The sequence below is a fragment of the Sinocyclocheilus grahami genome, unplaced genomic scaffold (genome assembly GCF_001515645.1).
Source record: "Sinocyclocheilus grahami isolate Dianchi unplaced genomic scaffold, SAMN03320097.WGS_v1.1 scaffold1666.1, whole genome shotgun sequence".
NCBI lineage: Eukaryota > Metazoa > Chordata > Actinopteri > Cypriniformes > Cyprinidae > Sinocyclocheilus > Sinocyclocheilus grahami.
The window spans coordinates 135,761-149,541 of record NW_015506845.1 but is presented as its reverse complement, the minus strand read 5'-3'; the positions used below and the strand labels follow the sequence as shown (position 1 = coordinate 149,541).

Genomic DNA, 13,781 nt, shown 5'->3' with positions numbered 1-13,781 from the left:
CAGCTGAGGAGAGTGAGTCGCCCGCTGTGTGAGGAGAGTGAGTCGTCAGCTGTGGAGAGTGAGTCGTCAGCTGTTATTAAAGAGACCTAGATGGCATAGTGCAAGTGAAATGTTTGTGAGTGCAAGAGTAATCACTTTTAAAGCACTGTTACGAAATCTTATGTATAGATTTATCTGCCGGCTAAATGCTTCAAAAAATGTGGGTCTATCAAATATAAGGGTTAGAACTACACCGTATCAGTCAAAGCTGTGGAGACATTGGTATTGTTGTATTTTGTAACTTTGTATTGTGTGTGGTAGATGCTGTGGGTTGTATATGTTGTCCTATTGTCTTGTTTTTTTTTTGTTTTTTTAATTTGGACCTTGAGTCTGTAATAAAGATTGAATTGAATACATACATACATACATACACTGAATATGCATCTGTGTTGTATGCATATTCTCTCTCTTTCTCTGTGTGCGTGCGTACGTGTGAACAAATGATGTCTAAGAGGTTTCACTCATGATCACTGTATGTAGGTCATCAGTTAATGAGTGTGGCATTTAAATGGCAGTGTTTCCCAAATGAAATATAAGAGCTGTTAGTTTTGATTGATGTGTGTAATATAGAGAACTGTGTTTAGAGTTTTGCAAAAAGTTTGTTTTACAATAGCAAACTGAGTTTAAAGCACGTAATGTGTTTTTAGTTTTGCAGACTTTGTCTAAGGATTAGGTATATAAGTGAATGGTTTCACTAAGTGGGCCCCCAAAGTAACTATGGATGTGCATTACAATGGGAATTGTTTGCAAGTTCTGGCGTACGCATGGCTTTATAAATCTGATAACTTTTGTACATACGCAAAATCCAGCTTTTGTGCATACACACACATTTAGGATGAAATCTACGTAAAGTTGTATACATGAGGCCCCTGGTCATGCATAGACTATATTTTCTTTTTTAATTTAAATCTATATTTATTCAAATTGGCCCATGAAATCCTTTACATGAACAGACCGAAAAAGTGCAGGGGACGAATTTACGTGTTTATTAAAAGTGTGTGTGGGGGGGGCATGGGGGATATTTTACAAATATTTTATATTTGTAAAATATAAACATGTTAAAATCATGACAATTGCATTTATTTTAAAGTAAAAAAAAAAAAAAAACATTTTTCAATAACGCACATAATCAGTTAAATAACTGTAAAAGGTAGATTTGGTAAAAATGCATGCGTACGCATGGCTTTATAAATCTGATAACTTTTGTACATACGCAAAATCCAGCTTTTGTGCATACACACACATTTAGGATGAAATCTACGTAAAGTTGTATACATGAGGCCCCTGGTCATGCATAGACTATATTTTCTTTTTTAATTTAAATCTATATTTATTCAAATTGGCCCATGAAATCCTTTACATGAACAGACCGAAAAAGTGCAGGGGACGAATTTACGTGTTTATTAAAAGTGTGTGTGGGGGGGGCATGGGGGATATTTTACAAATATTTTATATTTGTAAAATATAAACATGTTAAAATCATGACAATTGCATTTATTTTAAAGTAAAAAAAAAAAAAAAAAAAATTTTCAATAACGCACATAAACAGTTAAATAACTGTAAAAGGTAGATTTGGTAAAAATGTTTGCATTTTATAGAATTTCACACTTCTAAAGAAAATGTTAAATTATTGTAAAATTATACTGAATTTTATTTGTGAAAATACATATTTTTTTAAGGTGCAATTCTGGTGACACACTTAGTAAATAGCCTGTTTTGTTTGTTTGTTTGTTTTTTTTATGCTGTTTGTTCATCAGAAAACCACACCTTGACCAGGTTCCTGGATCAACCTCCTTGTTGGTCATTCAGATTTTAGGGTTTGAGTTAATGCTATAGTTACAGGCTTGAACTTCTTTGTCAACCTTTTATTTCCATTTGATTTGGAGGAGGTTATAGTTCAGATCCACATTAGAATTGTGATCCTTTGACAGGAATTTTAATCCAGAAATTACAGTGACCGCTATAATCATTAGGCCTCCAACACGTCACTGTTAAATGAAAATTAAAAGTTCATGTTTTCACCCTCAGGAACGGTGGAGACGATTAATGCCAGAGAAACTGCTCCAAAGAATGCATCAGAGAACATGTTTGGCGATGGCACAGAGAAAAATCCAGGTAAACCACCAATGATGAACATTTTCCAAACTCTAGTGACCATTATGATTTTACAACACTGAAAAGATTCAGTAAGCACATGTTATCATTAAAACAACAAAGTGAATTTCTCTTATGATTTCTTGCCATTTTAACCCCTGAATGACTAGATCACTCCTCTGTGTTTTGTAATGAATAGCGGGACTGTTTATAGCTGTACCAGGAGAACTGTATGGTTATGAGATGGCACACAATAGAAGCGGGAGACTGCCATGGAAGGAGCTGTTTGAGCCCAGTATAAAGCTGGCACGCAAGGGATTTAAGATTGGAAAGGCCTTAGCCAAAGCCATTAAAGAGAAGGAGAAAGCAATTCTGAATAATGCAGCATTGTGGTAAGAAGAAGTGGTTTCTTAAGTAGTGAAAAACTAGGATTTTATTTTTTATTATTAAAAACATACTTGTTCAGTGGCAGCTGTTTTGTCCACAGATGAACACAACAAATAAACCACAAGGCAGATCTGATCATAATACTACACTGTCACTGTTTACACTGGGGTCCCTAAAGCATCAGTCTTTTCATGTACATAACATCATCTCGTTCTGTTCTTGTCTCTATTTTTCCAGTGAAGTGTTTTGCAAATCAAACACCATCATCTTGAAGGAAAATGATGACAGAAACTCATAGACACCTATGAGAAGATAGCAGAACAAAGAGCAGATGCCTTTTACAATGGATCATTGGCTCAGAGTATAGTGGATGATATCAAGGCTGAAGGTTATTTAATGCTTCAATTTGACTCTACTCATATATAAGGGTCTAGTGATAAACTTTTTTTTCAAAGCATGCAACTATATGAATCTTTGTTTCTCATAATACAGGAGGGATTATAACACGTGAGGACCTAATGAATTATAAGGCAGAGTGGAATGAGTCTGCATTAAACTTCACTGTGGGGAATTACATATTTTTTGCTCCTGATGCTCCATTCGGTGGACCTGTGCTCGCTCTGATTCTCAACATACTCAAAGGTTAGTGAGAATGTTGAAGCTGAATTTTACTGTTGTGCTCCCCATCCCTCCAGACACATGACTCACGTGTGTCCCCATTCAGCTATTATTATTATTTATTTATTTTTTTAGCATTTTTTTGAGTGTATAAATAATGTACGCTATCATGAAAAATGGAGTGTCCTGCAGATAGGGGGGCACAAGGAGAATCTGGGGGGCATCGCCTTCCCTAGATCCGGCCCTGGTGTTCCTCATGAGAGTTGGTTGCCCTATGCAAACTATATAATCTGCATATAAGGAGCGGTAGTGAGTGTCTATATATGGATTACAGGTTGGAAATGGTAAGGTTAGCATTCTGCAGTTAATACAAATAATTCACCATATTAATACAGCCATCTGAAGATTTCATTTAGGACCGGCCCATGGCATAGGTGACATAGGTAGTTGCCTATGGTGCAAAAAAATTATAGGGGGTGTTACACAAGAGGATTTTTATCTATTGTGCCACTAACCTCCCTCATTACTGACACATCTTAAGTGTGCCACAGCATTATGTGTTATGATGATCACAGTTCACTAACATTAATGATTCTTGCATACTGGCAGCTCTTATAAACAGCGGGTGTGGTGCCGAACAATGACTGCCAGAATATCACCCCGTCAGTTCCCAGCATGGATGGGGTTAGGCATTGAATTGGCAATCAGGTAGCAGCTTCAACCAAGTGGGGTAATACTCTCTTGACTGTAAGCTCTGTGTCTCTGAGACTCAAAACACTGCTTTGTGCTTTATGTATTATTTCATTACCTCCTTCGTTAGTTACTTCAGCATTTGACTTCAAACACACAAAAGATGAACATGAAGACAGTTATCCAGGCAATTACAGTAAACGGGGACTGAAGTCAAAATGCAATACAAAACCCAGCCATATAAAATTGTGAAGATCAAATTAGTATGCCTTCTTTATATGATCGTTCAACACAACAGCTCCTGTTACCTTTATATTAATAGTTCAATTCAGATTACCTTGAGTTCAATCAGTGAAACAGACAGTTCACGCAGCATCTTTTGCTCAATCATAAATTACTCCAGAATTTTAAGAATGTTGTACAGTCTGAAAATCAACTATTGTAAAAGACCAAAATACTCGTACAGTGTGCACCATGGCTTTAGTAAACTCTCAGATAACAGATACACACAGAGTGAATTTAGGAGGTTAATCTTTATATATGAAAGCAAACTTAACATGCATTTGTAATTCAAGAAGGTGTGCTCCGGTGTTCACGGCTGTCTGCTGTTGAGAGACCAAGTGCATCATTGTTGCTTTTCCAATCAGTACATACATGGTTTAACAATGTATTCTTGAGTTGAATATTAATATATTATGTGAAGAAAGTGTAGTCAAGTTGAATAAATGCTGGTGAAGTTTTTGCAATACGTGCTGTTCGCCAATAACAGCTGTGGTCATTTGCTTGTGTTTGTATATTGTAATGCTTCTTTAAGCTGTTAACACCTTAAGAGTGTTCAAAGAGAGTGAAATGATGATGGAAAATCATCAAGTTTAATTTAAAATAAGTCATCATTTAATCTCAGGTTACAACTTGTCAAGCAGCAGTGTGTCCAATACAAGGAATAAGACTTTGACCTATCATCGTATAATAGAGGCATTTCACTTTGCTGATGCCCAAAAGAGAAAACTGGGAGACCCACTTTCTGAAAACATCACTGAGGTGAGTTAAACTTTTGAGATATTTGCAGAAGCAATAGCTGTATGGGCAGTGTTTTGATATACAGGTGCATCTCAATAAATTAGAATGTCATGGAAAAGTTCATTTATTTCAGTAAATCAGCTCAAATTGTAAAACTCGTGTATTAAATAAATTCAATGCACACAGACTGAAGTAGTTTAAGTCTTTGGTTCTTTTAATTGTGATGATTTTGGATCACATTTAACAAAAACCCACCAATTCACTATCTCAACAAATTAGAATATGGTGACATGCCAATCAGCTAATCAACTCAAAACACCTGCAAAGGTTTCCTGAGCCTTCAAAACAGTCTTTCAGTTTGGTTCACTGGGCTACACAATCATGGGGAAGAATGCTGATCTGACAGTTGTCCAGAAGACAATCATTGACACCCTTCACAAGGAGGGTAAGCCACAAACATTCATTGCCAAAGAAGCTGGCTGTTCACAGAGTGCTGTATCCAAGCATGTTAACAGAAAGTTGAGTGGAAGGAAAAAGTGTGGAAGAAAAAGGTGCACGACCAACCGAGAGAACCGCAGCCTTATGAGGATTGTCAAGCAAAATCGATTCAAGAATTTGAGTGAACTTCTCAAGGAATGGACTGAGGCTGCCCAGTAAAACCCCCAGTGTTAAATCAACACTCCCAGTGTTTATATAATCCACACTCAGAGTGTTAAAAAAGTAACACTGAAACAGTGTTAAGGTTAATGACATAATTAGTTTAGTAATTGAGTGATGATTGAGCATTATTGATGAACACCTGCTGTTAACAAACTGAATCACTGAAAGAAAGAGACGAGACGAGCAGAAATACAAGAACTACACAACTGACTTCAGCCACAGCCTTAGATGAAATCAACACAAGATAAAAGAAGAAATTAAATCTCTCAAGATCTCGGCAGAGGATGATTAAACAACTCCACAAATAGCCTCACCAACTTCACACATTACTAACCAGACTGACTTTAAATGTTGATGTTCTAGTTTTGTTTGAATTAACATTACCGAGGTCAGTGTTTCCTTTAGTTGAGCTCTTGACCCTTGATTTGAAACTATACTATTACTTTTATTGCCTTAAGTGTGTTTGTTTAGACATGTTTGATATAGCAATAGAGTGTTAATGGTTATTTTTCAGTAAAGAAATCATCAGAATTTAGCTATTTTCATAACCAATTATTCTCAGAACAGCGACTTTTTTTAGTATAGTACTTAAGTTCACGTGCAATGCAAATCTTGACCCAGCAGATTTAAATTTAGTCTAAAAAACTTTTAGAAGTAAAGCCGTATTGAAACTTGAAAACTGCTTTATCATACAGACATCAAGAATCAGCATATGAATCTTAACAATGGTGACAATCAACATCTTCAGATATTCGGATCATCTGTGAACATCACAAAACAGGCTAATAAAAGTCACAACAAAAAGAGCAAAACAAAAGGAAATAGTAAGAATAAAAGAAAATACAAGACAGCTGCATAATTTATTAATGTCGCATTGCATGCTGGGAGCCATAGATGAGTTATGATTGGTGTACCCAGAATGCACTGCAACATGAAGCTTTATGTTGACTGTCACCATTGTTGAGATTCATATGCTGATTCTTGAAGTCTGTTTGATAAAACAAAATTAAACCAAAGTGCAGAGTAAGTTTCTAAATTCTTCCAAGGTAATAGTAAAAGTGTCAGTTCTAAAATCAATTCCTAAACAGACTTTTGTGTCTGCCAGTGTTTATGCTACAATTTCAATTGGTCACTTAAGTCACTGTACGCTGTAAAGTCTTTATTGAAACCTAACCTTCACTTCACCACATTTTCTAAACTAACATACAGCTATGGCAGCCAAATGCCTTCTAATATTTCAAGGGTCAAGAGCACAACTAAAGTAAACACTGACCTCGATAATGGTAATTCAATTGAAACATCTACAGGCAATCTGCTTAATAATGAGTGGAGCTGGTGATGCTATTTGTGGAGTTGTTTAATCATTCTCTGCTGAGATCTTAAGTGATCTCTTTTTTTCTGTTCTTGTTTCTCTTTCTTTCAGTGATTCAGTTTGTTAACAGCAGGTGTTCATCAATAATGCTCAATCATCACTCAATTACTAAACTAATTATGTCATTAACTTTAACACTGCTTCAGTGTTACTTTTTAACACTCTGAGTGTGGATTTAACACTGAGGATTTTACTGTGTGTTTTACTGTGTGGGGTCAAGGCATCAAGAGCCACCACACACAGACATGTCAAGGAGGCAGAATTGAGGCAGTAATTAAAGCAAAAGGAGCCCCTACCAAGTATTGAGTACATGTACAGTAAATGAACATACTTTCCAGAAGGCCAACAATTCAAAAAAAAATTTTTTATTGGTCTTATGAAGTATTCTAATTTGTTGAGATAGTGAATTGGTGGGTTTCTTGTTTCTCTTTCTTTCAGTGATTCAGTTTGTTAACAGCAGGTGTTCATCAATAATGCTCAATCATCACTCAATTACTAAACTAATTATGTCATTAACTTTAACACTGCTTCAGTGTTACTTTTTAACACTCTGAGTGTGGATTTAACACTGAGGATTTTACTGTGTGTTTTACTGTGTGGGGTCAAGGCATCAAGAGCCACCACACACAGACATGTCAAGGAGGCAGAATTGAGGCAGTAATTAAAGCAAAAGGAGCCCCTACCAAGTATTGAGTACATGTACAGTAAATGAACATACTTTCCAGAAGGCCAACAATTCAAAAAAAAATTTTTTATTGGTCTTATGAAGTATTCTAATTTGTTGAGATAGTGAATTGGTGGGTTTTTGTTAAATGTGAGCCAAAATCATCACAATTAAAAGAACAAAAGATTTAAACTACTTCAGTCTGTGTGCAATGAATTTATTTAATACACGAGTTTCACAATTTGAATTGAATTACTGAAATAAATGAACTTTTCCACGACATTCTAATTTATTGAGATGCACCTGTATAGCGTAAACCCAGCTCGAATCCAGACTCAAGGTCCTTTGCTGATTCTGTTCCACTCTTTCTGTCTCATTGTTTCCTCTCTCATCTACACTACCCTGTCCAATGCAGGCATACAAAGCCAATGATATAACTTACTATACCATAGAAATGCTCGATATAAATTTGTGTTCTGCTGTGTATTCCAAGTGTTGAATCCATACAATGGCTTTGTGTGAGAAGCAGATAGAAAATTAATGTTTATTCACTGATAATGTTCCTGCACTGCTGTTCCCATATTTATGAATTTTTACGAGTTTATGATTTATGAGTGTTTTACAGATTGTCAAAAACATGACCTCAGAAAGATTTGCGAACACAATCTGGAGAAAGATTAAAGATGACATCAAACAAGAGAGATACGATGAGGAGTGCTATGACAATTGTCAAGTTGATGACTCTGGCACGTCTCACCTGTCCATCATCGGAGAAGACGGGAGTGCGGTGGCCGTCACCAGCAGTATCAATAACTAGTAAGATCAATATAAAGAGAGATCAGAGTTTCTTAATGCTGGGATCAGTTGCATAATCTGTTCAGACTAGTTTTATAAACAGAGGAGGACAATCCAGGGGTCAGAAAGTAAAAGTCCTGCCATATGTTTATTCCACCCATGAACTCAGCAGCTGATTTCAGCAGAGGAGGAACCAAGTCATTCCTTTCAAGTCACAAACGAGTCTGCAGTCAAATCCCAAGTCCTCAAAGAGTTAAAGTTAATGAGATAATTAAGTGACTAATTAAATGATGATTGTGCATTAGTGATGAACACCTGCTGTTATTGAGAATTACAGAGGATCAGATGTTGATGTTTTATTGGTTAAAATGATGGCACCATCATGGAGATCAGTGTTTGCTTTAGTTGGGCTCTTGACCCTTTAAATAATTCAAAATGGTTTGCATTTAAACAGTTGCAGTCTTGCTGTACAACAAACATTTGTGCATTCGCGCATTGTTGCATTGAAAGCTTGAAGAAGCAGCTTATATGTTCTGATTCTAACTCACTGGAGTGAATATTGTGAAGATGTCTCTCTTTGGTGAATTGAGTAACATTCAGCTGTTACAGAACAGAAAAAAGAGTTCCATTAAACATATACCACCATAATGCTTAAATATTGGAAGAAAGAGGTACTATACTGCTCAGGCTTTTAGACATGAACACTTGATTGGAGTTTTTACTATGGTATTACCCAGCATGCATTGCACCATGAAGCATTTTGTTGATTGTCACCATTGTTGAGATTCATATGCTGGTTCTTGATGTCTGTGTGTGTCTAAATAACACTGGAGTTCCTATTTTTATATGCATATCGAAGACTAAAAATAAGTACAATGCATTTTTGAGATCAACACTTCATTTTCATGTTGTAGTTTAACAAGGATGGTACTTCAAAATCCTAACACATAAAATAATTTTAAAAAGCTAGCTTGAATGTTAACAGGTTGGCCCAAGATGATTGTCTCATCATTTGAAAGCAGTTAGCAGCTGTTAACTGCACAACACTGATCTCACTGCTTTACATCCAGTCATGTACTACCACAAAAAAGAAATTTCAGACAAAATGTCAAGTGTCAAGAGCTCAACTAAAGCAAACACTGATCTCCATGATGGTGGCATAATTTTAACCAATAAAACATCAACATCTGATCCTCTGTAATTCTCACTAACAGCAGCTGTTCATCACTAATGCACAATCATCATTTAATTAGTCACTTAATTATCTCATTAACTTTAACTCTTTGAGGACTTGGGATTTGACTCGAGACTCGTTTGTGATCTGAAAGGAATGACGTGGTTCCTCCTCTGCTGAAATCAGCTGCTGAGTTCATGGGTGGAATAAACATATGGCAGGACTTTTACTTTCTGACCCCTGGATTGTCCGCCTCTGCCCTTGACTTTATTTCATTATATTTTTTTGGGCTGCTGTAACTGTGTTTGTAAAGCACATTTGTTATTGCAAGGAATACCAAAAAGAGACTGCAACCAAGTGATATCGATTTGTTATTGATGAAAGCAATACAATCTTCACCCAGATTCAGAGAGCAATCTTTGTGAAGAGTTATTAATCTAAAGTTTCTAATTATAATTTCTCTTTGATTATACAGTATATGATCCAACAGTGTAATAATTTATGAAATATTTTATAAGCATGATAACTTACAAGTATTTTGAGCTGCTGTGTCATTTAAAAACAAAGAGAAACATCAAGAATCAGTGTATGAATCAACAATGGTGACAATCAAAAGCTTCATGCTGCAATGCATGCTGGGTACCTAGTCTCTGTGCAGTGAGTGCGCTTTGACCTCACATTAGTATGAGCACACATTGAGGGCGCTGTGAGGTTACACTTTTAGCTCACTGTGACCTCACATTAGTATGAGCACACATTGAGGGCGCTGTGAGGTTACACTTTTAGCTCACTGTGACCTCATCACAAGTATCCTGGGAGCTCATGGTGACATCACTGTGAGATCAAAGTGTTGACTGGGTTTTCCATTCAAGAATATATCAAAAACACCTCAACTATTTTAAAAAACAAAATGTGTCTATTTTTATAAAGCTCTGTTGCTTGTGTGTGTGTGTGTGTGTTCTTACAGTTTTGGCTCTAAGGTGATGTCAGACTCAACAGGCATTATATTTAATGACCAAATGAATGATTTCTGTAAACCCAAGAAGGAAAATGGACAAGACAAAAATGGGGTTTGTTAAAAGAACAACCTAATTAAACCAGGTAAAAAAAAAAACACTTGCATGTCTTGAGTTACATCATTAAGTACAAGTAAAACCACCAATATAAATATAGATGTTCACATCGTCGGAGGTGAAGGTGGGACAAATATCACCACATCAGTTGCTCAGGTAGGAAAAAGCACAATGAGTTGAACAGTTTAAGCATTACTCAACACCACATAACATGAACTATGCCCCCCCCACACACACACACACAAACACAATATATTCAATATCATTGAAATTTGAATGTTCTTGAATTATTATTCTCAACTTGAAAAAACATTTGTATGTTCTAAACAGGCCAGTGGCTAAGGTTGTGTTTTAACAAAAAAACAAAACAAAAAAATATATATATTTTTTTTTTTTTGACTTCCAACTAAAACCCTTTTCCCCCTCTCCTGTGTCTCATCTCTCAGGTGATCCTGAACTATCTGTTCTTTGGCTATGACCTGCAGAAAGCTGTTGAAAAGCCCAGAGTTCAGATCACGAAAAATGAGACAAATGTAGAAGACTGCTTTGATGAGGTAGGATTCTTACACTTTTATACTCTGAGACATATTTAGATTTATAATGTCAGATTAGTGATAATTATTCTAATTTTCTCTCTGTGTTGTGTTGTGTATGAATGCAGGGGGTTACTGATGGCTTGAGGAAGAAGAATCATACCATATGTAACAATACTGAACCAACAGCTGTCCAGGCAATTGTACGAGAGGGGGGCGAAGTCTGTGCTGAATCTGACTGCAGGAAAGGTGGCTATCCTGCCGGATACCCAGAACCAATACTGTAGAATTTAGTAGGGACACCAGGGACATGTCTCTATCAATATAAAACAACTATTAAATTGTCACTAGCAATACATTTTGATCAAATAAATATATGTGTATGTAACCACTGTTGTTGTAATTTTGTAATTTTGTCCACATCTGAAACAGGTTACACCATTGATATTACCTGAGAAGTTAAAGTAAATATGCTAGAAAACTGTGCAATTTCAATGATGTACATTTCACATATGCAGAGTAAGAACAAACAGGGTAGCCGAAGTGTTTAAAACATACATGCACAGATCAGTTGAATGATACAATTTAAAACTTTAAAAACTTTAAAACTTTAACTTCATGTTGTTAAAATGAATGTAGAAAGACAACTGTTAGCTGAAATATCCACACACAAAAAAATAATAATTCAAATAAGAGTGTGTGGTTATCTGTCAATCAGGTGCAGTGTTGAGGAGTAACTAGTTACATGTAACGGAATTACAGAATTTAATAAAAAAATTAATGTAATTATAATCAGTTACAGTTACTGAGAAAAAATGTGTAATTAAATTAATTACTTATGAAAATTTTTATTATTACAAAGGGGGTTACATCTGAATTCTTTTTCACACACACACACAAAAACACACAGATTTAATTGATTTCTTTCGCAAAATGCACTGACTGCTCTAAAATATGAGACACCAATGTTTCAGAAGTTTAGGACATAGGACACATGCTTATTCAATAACTGTTTTATTTCCTATTTTGGGTTTATGTATATGCTTTATTTTTTAAGATGAACTGTTTTTCCCCAGGCATTGTGAGATGCCAGTGTTTCCTGTCATAGCTATGCAAATATTTAATTTCAAAAACAGTATCATAGCTATTAAACTATTTCTTTTTATGATTTTAAATCTGTAATTAACCTCATATTGATCTCAAAGTAAGTCTGATTTTGTGGAGGCTGTGCTTTGAAGAGAACATCAGAGGCCCATTTTCTACAAGTCGGCATGATTCTTTTGGGTCTTCATGAAATGTCTGCAACATGCTTTGGTTAAAATTTCTCAATGGTCTTGTAAAACAACACCTTTTTTAACCTTGTCAAAAACAGCTCTGTTCACAGCGACCCATTTCGGTGCATGTCTCTTTAAATGATAATTAGCAGAGGGGGGATTTTCAAGTCACAAGCAAGTCTTCAAGTCAAATCCCAAGTCCTCAAAGAAGTAAAGTTAATGAGATAATTAAGTGACTAATTAAATGATGATTGTGCATTAGTGATGAAAACCTGCTGTTAACAATCAACATCATTGAAGAAAAGAGAAACACAAGAACTACATCTGACTTCAGCCGCAGCCTTAGATGAAATCAAATGACCCCCCCCTCTCACTGCTTTATTAATGTCATTGGTTCCTTTGTGAGAAGGGTCTGGCTGCGGACTGCAAGACAGGGGCGTAACTTGAAGTTGTCCAAATCACGCAGAACCACGATAGATGTCAAAACGAGATGTTGTCGGGCTGCGTTCGAAACCGCATACTCTCTAAGTTATAAGCACTCAATATCTTTAAGTACTTACTTACCAAGCGCTATGAGAGTGTACAGCCTGAATGCGTTAAGTATGAATGCGATTCGGATATCATCCGCTATGTTGACGTTATCATGTGACCTACGACGTTATAACAAGCGCAACACCTTAAAATATATGAGTGACAGGTTTATTCATCTATCTGTAGTATCTTGATAATGATGAAACTTGCCCATTTTGTGATCTTGTTGAAGAAACAGCTGCCCTTTTTTTGTGATTGCAGTATAGCAATACATTTTGGGTTGATTTAAGTTCTTATATTTTTAACTCCGCTAATGTGATCCAGTTTTATCCTTAAAGCATTTTTAAAAAAATTATTTTGAAAGCCCAAAATCGTTATCTCTTGAATATCTTGTTAATTATTTTGTGCAAAATGTTTCATCCACAAGCAAAAGTGTCTTAAATCTCCTTTGTTTGATTCTTTTTCTTGTTGAATTTAACTCTGGTTTCATCCCTCAGGCTTCTAAAGAAGCATCATGATGAAATATTCAAAGATATTTAACCTTGTCACTGTGCTTTTTTTCTGTGTATATTATCTCATACTATGATGAACACATGCATGTTTGTTTTATCAGAATCAGAATAGCTTTATTACCAAGTATGTTTACACACACAAGGAATTTGACTTGACGACAGGAGCTTCCAGTGTAGAAGAAAGTACAAACATAGTGCAGACATACATAGGAATAACACAGTGGGGATGTAATATAACACTAATATAATATATGCCATTATGATTGTTCATTGTTAGATACAACCATCTTTCCCTGATCTTTTATGTAATTATAAGTTCGGCAATAATAATAATAAAAAAGAGGG

General features: G+C 35.7%; 1 pseudogene; it reads left to right on the top strand.

Annotated features, from left to right (window-relative positions):
• LOC107571893 (gamma-glutamyltranspeptidase 1-like) overlaps positions 1-11,463 on the top strand; it is a 24,455-nt pseudogene extending 12,992 nt beyond the window's left edge.
• Positions 11,464-13,781: the final 2,318 nt, after the last annotated feature.